We start from the raw sequence: 9,251 nt of genomic DNA, 5'->3' as shown, positions 1-9,251 counted from the left end.
TATATATATATATATATATATATATATATATTATATATATATACACACACACGCACACACAATATTTTCTACTTCTGTAATAAACTTGGAACCTTATTACAGTTCAGTGGACTACAGCAAAATAAACTGCATTGCTGATAGGTTGCAGTCAGGTCAAGTGGGCTGTAGCCAGAATAACTGGGAAGCTGCCATGAGGAGTGTAGAATATTGCTGTTTGTCTTAGAGTGAGGTAGTTAATATTGCCATTTAGTTTGTGGACAACACCACTTTCTTGGACAAAGAGAAGGGCATGAAATATTAGATTGTATACTCTTGGCACAATTGAATTTATCAGACTCTTAATGTTTTGAATTAAAGTGTAACAGATTAAGGTACAACAGTTTTAAACAGACAATGTAAAAGTTATGCTTTTAAAAACTACTTCAGTTCTTCTAGCTGAAAAATATCTACTTGCTTTAGTTAGTTCAATGTAATGAGCATATTTATATGGTAAGCTTTAATATGGGATTCTAGCTATAAGATATTTAACCCTATAATTCATATGACAGTTTTGTATTTTTCAGAAACATCAATCATTATGCAGGTATTCATAAACGATATTTGTCCAGGTTGAATAAATATTTGTTCATGGGGGATAATCAATAGCTTGTCAAAATCTAACTTGCTGAAGTAGGATGGTGTTTCCTGGTCAACATTGCATACACCAGTTCTGTAATGTATTCAGTAACACACAAACACACACATGTGTGTATATATATATATATATATATATATATATATATATATGGAGAGGGGCAAAATCTTGTCGCCTATCCAATTTGAGTAGACTTTGATAATGTAATAGTGTATCAATACATTGTAGTTTGTGAAATCAGCAGGGATTGGAGAAAGAGGGAGTATAATACTGCTAGGGTGCTATTGTAGTAATGTATAGAATTGTTGGTTTATGTTACTCTTCATTAGCTGCAAGTTGGTGGCTTCAGGAATACCGTGGGCAAGGAGGAGATTCCAGAGGGATGACATTCTGGGGAACATGGATTAGGAATAGGGGTTCGTATGGTGTGTTTGGAGAGTGGAGATGGCCAGAGGAGGAGAGATGTGTTGAGTGTATATATGAGTGGAGGTAGGTTGAGATTTGGCAGCTTTTGCGAGTAGAGACAGTTGTAGTTGTGATAGAAAAGGCAGAGATTTTAGTTGTAATAGAAAAGGCCAAAGATTTGGGTGTATTTATGCCAATCAATCGAGTGGCCTTTCATCTTTGATATGAACCAGGATATATATACAGACATATATATCATCATCGTCGTTTAACATAGGTGTGACATGTATGTGTGTGTGTGTGTATATATATAAGCTATACCATTCCAGATGCAGAGCAGTACTCCATTGTGGATTTCACTAAGCTTTGGGGTTAGGGACTAAAATATTTTTGGGCTCTGAAGAGGAAGGCATGCATTTGGGATTTAGTCTTTGCCATTTTGAGAATGTGCATCTTTTATGAAAGAAGATCCTTAGTGGTGATGGAACCTGAAATTTGTAGTGACTTTGAGGGTTTGAATTGCATACAGTTCATGTTGAGGGTGGGTGGGATTGAGAAAGTGAAAAGTTTAACAAGGATTGGGGCTAGTCCCAGGGCACACTGAGATGAATTGGACATTGTCAGGGCTTGTGGTCATGTTGATTTGAAGCAATCAGAAGTTGTTTTGCACTTAGAATGTATGTGTTTATAGTGAATGAGCTTGATGAAATGAAAAGGGATAACTTTTTGAAGAGATATACCTTATGTCTTGTGAGGAATATAATGCAGTTTGGGCAAGAAATGTGGAGACTTTTTTCTTCTAAGGTGTGTTGGTTACAGAACCATCATGTTTGAGAAGTGGAGGAAAGAAAGCTTCCACCATACTGGTAGAAATATATTTGGTAAGGAACCAAAGGAATTGATTGAAGTTTAGGAGGTGGGAAGAGTTTTCAGGTTGTGTAATATACAAAGACACTCTTTGAATTTTGGATGATGGTTATGCGTTAAATGCAGTGCTGAATATTCTGATGTTGTTTAACCCAAAATCAATCTTCATCAAACAAAACTGTAATGAAAGATATTCTAACCATGACCACTCTGTCTTTTACCTATGTGCAGGGAACCCTGGACTACATTTGTCAATGTATTCTTTTTTTAACCCTCATGGCACTGATTAAATTTTTGTGTACTAACATGCAGATGTGATATGTTAATCATATGCAAATCAGGTTTCACAACCGCTTTCTGTTGGCCAGTACAAATGAAATGTGTGTACTATGTCATATGAAATGTGGAGAATTCTGGAAAGTACTCCATTATCAAAAACAATTTAACTCAGTTTCCATGTCTTAAGTGCACATGCATGGAACTAAATATACTTGATTCCCATGCAATAAAGGTTGAGATGGTTGGATGTGATTTTGAGAGAGATTAGGCTGATATTTTTAGCAGGTCAAACAACCTTAATAGCTCAAAGCTGTCTAAATTCTAAATTTTCTTGATGTATTGTGGGCTTTGTTCTATACTTAATTTGCTATAGAGCAATTGTGATTTGGGGCTCTGTGTTTTGGTTCCCAAGAAGGTTTCATTCACCTACTCAGCTGTCTCTGATTGGTCAGAAGTAAAGCACAGTACTAGCAGAGAAAGCATGGAACAATATGCATTGGAGATGTTTGGCATCCTATATTGGACTCAATGGACATATCTGTATATTAGTATCATGCTTTTTCTATTTTGGTTTTGTCATGGGTGTACAATATTTAGTTTGTTTTGTTTTTTGTTTAGATGTGATCTGCGCTAATGGAACAGACCTAATGCACATAAGTAGTCAGTTGGACAACACAATTAGGTGCAACCTATAGATCTATATCTGATTGGCCTTAATATGCTCTATTGACATGTGTTTATTGTCTAGGGTGCAGTATGTGAGGCACTTTGATTCATTGCTTTGTTTATATGTTGCCTGTGATGTATGTCAGTGGGCGTACTCTGTGTAATGCCAAATATGTAGTTTTCATGAATGTTATGCATTATATAGTGACACATTCCCAGATGTTCTTTAAAATGTTTGGTTAGCATTACAAATACTAACCAAGCATTTTCTCAGATGTCATTTATGGTTTGCTATCAGTTTCCAGTGTCCTTTTTTTTGTTGTTGATTACACTGAAAAAGATATATATTGGAAAGGATCTTTTAGTATTTGGCAGAACAAACTAATACTAGTTTTGGGAAGTGTTTGTATTCAGACACTTCAAATATTGATTGTTGCTTGTAAATGCATATTTTTAACTTTATATCTTTTATGATTTTAATCATTTTCATATTACAGTATATGTTGATTCATCATTACCATTTTGTCATTATGCTCAAAATTATGACTTGATTCACAAATTTGAAAATAATTTAAGACAAATTTTCCCTAAGATATCAAAATCTATTCGTCATACTTATGTATTTAAAATAAACAGACATGAAACTCATGATGTAACCAAATTACTTTATTTTTGAGCTACAGTTACTCACTTAAGGTTTTCTGTGGTTTGGAAACTAGAAGATGTAGATTCCACTTTCTCTGACTTGTTGGCATCTGCTTAAAGATGTTGTAAAAGGTGGGAAATGCTTTACAGGCTTTATTGGCACAAGCATGGCTGTGTGGTTAGGAAGTTTGCTTCCCAAACACTTGGTTTCAGGTTCAGTCCCATTGCATAGGGCCTTGAGAAAGTATCTTCATCTATAGTTCTGGGCTGATCAAAGCTTTATGAGTGGATTTGGATGATATAAACTGAAAAGAGGCATTGCGTGTGTATGTGTATGTTTGTGTCTCCTTGCCTTGACATCACATGATAGTTGTAAATGTGTATCACCATAATTCATTTCCAATATTCTGCACAAACACGTCTGACTATGAGGAAATATTTCCTTGCTTGGGAGCAAGTGAGGATTGGTGACAGGAACGCTATCTGGTTGTAGAAAATCTGCCTCAATAAACTCTATCTGACCCATGTAAGCATGGAATAATGAACATTAACAGGATGATGATGATGATGATAATGATAGTCAAGCTATTATAGAATCATTTGCAAATGTTGACTTAATTAAGATGTTGGGACTTATCTTTTACATCTATTTGAAATGATGGTATTCCATTTAATACTAAAGATTTTACAAGGGTGTCAAAAACGCCTTGTGGTATATTTATATATACTTGTTTAAAAGATGTATTATTGATATCTTAATGACAATTGTGTATTTATTCAGGATTTGATGTGTAATGAGGTGGTGAGCTCACTAGCATGATTATACAGCTAATTGAGAAAAGGTAATGGTCTTCTTTTTTGATAATTTACTTCATTCTGATATTGTATTTAGCTTTCATTGTATTCTTTTCTTTTGATAAAGAATACAATTTTACTTGGTTAAATTTTGCTATTAATTCATATTTCTATACTCGACATGAGATAATTAGCTAGATAACGGGTGTGCTGCACTTATTGTACTATTAGAATTTCCAATTTGTTGGTTTTGTTGAGAAGCATTACCTTAGAATCTGCAGAGCATAGAGGTAGGTAATAAAATACATATCTACCTCACTGGATTTTGTTTGGATTTTATGTATGATTTTTATCTTTTATCTTGTTTCAATCATTGGTCTGCAGCAATGCTGGGGGTACTACCTTGAGAGATGTTGTCAAAGAAACCAACCCCAGTAATTTCTTTTTATTCTATTGGTCTCTTTTGCCAAGCTGCTAAATTAGCAAACCAATGCTAGTTATCAAGCTGTGGTGCAGGAATTAACACCAAAGCACACTTACATAATATATATATAAAGACCAAATTCACTCACAAGGCATTGGTTGATCTGAGACTATAGTAGAAAACACTTGCCCTAGGTGCAGTGCAATGGGACTGAACCAAAGCCATGTGGTTGCAAAGTGAGCTTCATAACTACTTGGCCATGCCAGTGCCTTTGATTAGCAAATTATGTGAATGTTTATTTCATTTAAATTGATGATTTAACCCTTTTGTTATCATATTTTTGTTGAGATGCTCTATGTTTCTTTCAATTAATTTAAAATATAACAAAGAATTTAGTAAAATAACTTAGTTATAATTAAGCTAGTGCTAGGAACATAAATTGGGACTAAGGTTTGGTGGAAGATTTTAATTCAGAACTTTTGAAAATAAGACATTTGTACTACAGAGCCAGAGGTGGTTTCAGCCAGGTTGATATCCTAAGGGTTCAGTTTCTAAATGTTACAGATATGTCTGATGGAGATATGTCTGATGGTTTATCAAGTTCTGTAATTTGAAACAAATTTTTCACAGTGTTTTGCATGAACTATGAGGTTATTGTTTTTAGATGAAAAAAATCCCCTAGCATTTTACCATTTATAATAATCCCTCACCATATTGCACTTCAGCTATTGCAGTTTATTATTTAAGCTTACGTCAATTCCTCCATGCTGTTGTTTTGCATTTATAATAAAATAAATATATACAAATTATAAAATAATTTTTAGAAATGTACAGTACTGTTTTACCTATCGTGGGGGATTCTGAAACATAACACCTGCGATAGTTGAGGGATTACTGTATATATTTGATGTTTGGAACCCCATTCTAAATTTTAGAAGTAATGTATTTGGTTATCTTGTAAAGTCTTAGACCATATATTTTGAGACAAAAGTATATGTGAAGCTGGTAGTGTTTTCTGGCCTGATCTTTAAGATTAATTTGATACTAGAAGTAGAATAACAGCTGGAAAACTTGGAAATAACCATGAGTTCTATGGTTGTAGTTGAAATTTGCTTCAAGAGTTTTGAATTTTGAGACCATTTGTGACACAAGAGATTGTCTTTATTTGGGCTAACAAATGGAATATCAATGAAAATAAGGAAGAATTGAAGCTGTTAACATGCAATGTGGTTTATCATCATCATCATCATTTAATTTCTATGTTTCATGCTAGTATAAGTTGAACAATTTGACAGGATCCAATGGGTCCAAGGACTGCATCATGCTCCAGTGCCTGCTTTGGCATGGCTTCTATGGCAGATGCTCTTCCTAGCACCATCCACTTTATAGCATGCACTGGGTGCTTTTTTTCATGTCACCAGCATTAGTGCAGTTGCCAGACAGCTCACAAACCTACAAAACCTAAGGCAGGGGCAGTTTCTATGGTAGCAGACGAGGAGTTAAATCAAGTAGGAGAAATGAGGTAGGGGTGAGGCAGGCAAGTTCTTGTAGAGGAGCTACATGGCTACTCACATTTAGGAGAGAGAGAGAGAGAGAATGCTCAGTAGGAGCTGCAAAGGGATGAATATTGATTGTGGTTTACTTTAATGAAATTCAACATTAAGAGATTGTTCTTACTGTGCTGTGTTTTAAATAGTTTAGAACATCACACAGATGATTAAAAGATGCATTATATAAAACTATTTTTCTATGTATGATGTATTATTATTATTGTTTGTTATTATTATTATTATTATTATTATTATTATTATTATTATTATTATTAAGGCAGCAAGCTGGCACAGTGTTCTGTTTTTATGTTTTGAGTTCAAGAAAGTCAACTTTGCCTTTCATTCTTCTGGGGGTGGAGTGTTTGATAAAGTAAGTACCAGTTGTGCACTGGGGTCAATATAATCAACTTACCCCTCCCCCAAAATTGCTGGGTTTGTGCCATTATAATTATTATTATTGAAACAATATTCATAATTAAGTTTTTGTATTTGGTTTGCAAGATTCTTGATGTGAGTTTGTGTGCTGAAACATTTTTCGTTGTATCTTGGGAGGCTCATTATGCCTGTAAGTGACCTATGCACTGGTTCGATTTCATTTCTATTATCATTAGTCAGTTGGTTAAGTAGAGTAAAGAAGGCATGTCATTGATGAGGTCACAAATGGTGGTGAAGGGACTTTGACAAGCCTAGCTGATTGATTGGGTGACTGAACGCTTAATCAAACAATTGATTAGTTAAACGCTAAGTAGAACAAAAATACTGATTGTATTTTCTTTCAAATAAGACATGAGTAAATAACATAAAAATATTTCACATGTAGTGTCTTATCTTATGTATCATTTCACTGGTTTATTATCACTTTACCATGCCATCATGAGTGAAGGGTATTTATTGTAAATTTAGAGATTTACATAATTGGAATAATTCTTTTTAAAGCTGGTTTCTTTTGCTAATAAACACCTCACCTAAATGTGAAAGGCACAGAGCCTTGCAAAATGGGGTGGCTGTTGCAGCAAGTGTTCTCAACCATTCTCTGTGGCAATGCCTTTGTAATTATTTCTGCAGGGCACAGCTGAACACACCATTCAGACTGGAGTGTACAACCTGTTTCTCCCTCTCCCCCATTTTTTGTTGCTTAATCCCTTCTTTTTCTTTTTTTTTTCTAATCTTTTATATTGAGTTGTCCGGAAAGTTCATGCCGATTTATAGTAGCTTACTTTTCGACTTATTTGCCATGAAACCACCTCAATTCCGGGAAGAGGGTATTTTCAAGTTAAAGGAAAGGTGGAGACGCATTGTGCAACAAAATGGTTCATATTTGGTTGATTAAAAATGTAACGGCAAGTATTTATTGACCTATTTCTTTCCTTTAAAAATCGGCACGGACTTTCCGGGCAACCCAATACTTTTAGTTTTTTTTCTTTCCTGTAAAAATATGTTGCTAAATAAAAATTTTATTCTACGTGTGGAATCAGGTTTAAACTCAAAACTATGTTGTTAACTTCAATGAGAATTTTATAAACATTCAAAAACCTGAATTCTTTTTTGGAATATCTCAAAGGACACACAGAAAGCCATAAATAATAGAATGTAAATATTGGGTTGAAAAACTCTTGGATAGAAAAAAGGCTGCTGTCAATTCTTTTTTATCTAAAAGGGTTTTTTCAACCCAATATCTACATGCTTTCTGTGTGTGCTTTGAGATATTCCAAAAAAAATAAAAATAAAATAAAATAAAAAAGAATTAGTTCCACTGGATGTGCTTCAATTATTGTATCCTTTTAGATACCAGTTGTATATTTTTTAATGGACTTGGTTATTGGATTTCAATGGATCTAGGGAACCAACTTCAAGGGTTTAATTGATCACTTTGATACTTGTATATATTTCAGTCAGGTACTTATTTTATCAATCCTTGTTGAACTGCTAGGTGATAGGAATAAAAAGATACAACATAGATGCAGAGTCAGTTCTAGGTTTAAACACAAACACACACTGAGGGCTTCTACTCAGTTTTCATCCACCAAATTCCCCTTAAGTTATTAGTCAGTCAGAAGCTACAAGTAGAAGACACCCAAGGTACCATGCAGTAGGATAGAACCTGTTATTACATAATTCCCAAGTGAACTACTTAGCCACTTGGTTGTGCCCTTGTCTGTGTCATGATCATCATACATTCACTTTCCATGCTGGTATTAGTTGCAAGGTTCATCACAGTTTGAGCTAGCTGTTATTTGGAGTTATTCCTCTTCCAGACTGATCAGGGGGTCATGCTTGTTTGTATGTTTATTTTGGTTTGGTTTCTAAGCTAGATGACATTCCTGTTACCAATCACTTCACAGATTGTATTAGGTGTATTTTATGTATTTATGTAATAAATTTGTAATTTTCTTTGTTGAAATGTTCACAATGTTAATCTTACATTTTCTTTTATTAATTTTTAAATAAATGAAAGAGTTGCTTATAAAGTTACATATTCAGAAAGTAATAAATAGTAGTATATTTTTGTGTTTGTAGTGTTGTTGCATTTCATTGGCATAGTTGTTATATCATAATGAAGTGGGTGCTAATGTAAGAAATTTTGTGTAATTAAAATTGCACTCTTGGTTACCAAGAAATATCGTGATTAAGTGATTAATTCTGGTCAAGAAATGTAGGGGAGGCAGTCCATTATTTAACTTGTTTAAAATTATATACAAACTGTATTGGTGAGTGAGACTGATTCTTAATCATGTGGTGGCAATTCTAGATATGTTTTAGTCGTATTAAACTTCATTGGTGAAACATAGTCTTAGCAATTACTGCAGCTCTCAAAATGACTGGAAGAGATATATGTTTCCCCCATGAATGAATGATAAGGGATGCCTTCTGCATGAGAAACTAATAGTAAAGTGCTCACTAACATAATATAGTGAGCTAAGAAATTCTGATTAACTGAAATTACACTCTTTATGATGGTAATGACAAAAAAAAAAAAAAAAAAAAA

The 9,251-nt window shown here is 34.0% G+C and overlaps 1 protein-coding gene across 4 annotated transcripts in view; it reads left to right on the top strand.

The window, feature by feature from the left end:
- The window catches only part of LOC106880733 (uncharacterized), a 20,355-nt gene that overhangs the window by 3,997 nt on the left and 7,107 nt on the right, over window positions 1–9,251 (top strand). For 2 of the 4 annotated variants that reach the window (XM_052968655.1, XM_014930812.2), the window contains exon 2: window positions 4,278–4,338. The exons of 1 other annotated variant lie outside the window; for it this stretch is intronic. The gene's annotated coding sequence lies outside the window, so the exon portion shown is untranslated. Of the gene's footprint in view, window positions 1–4,277; window positions 4,339–7,445; window positions 7,606–9,251 lie in introns of those variants that run through there. One more of the 4 variants, XM_052968656.1, reaches the window with a different exon arrangement.

This window comes from Octopus bimaculoides, chromosome 6 (assembly GCF_001194135.2).
Source record: "Octopus bimaculoides isolate UCB-OBI-ISO-001 chromosome 6, ASM119413v2, whole genome shotgun sequence".
NCBI classification, from domain to species: Eukaryota; Metazoa; Mollusca; class Cephalopoda; order Octopoda; family Octopodidae; genus Octopus; species Octopus bimaculoides.
The sequence above is the reverse complement of the archived record's forward strand: the minus strand, read 5'-3'. Positions and strand labels throughout refer to the sequence as shown.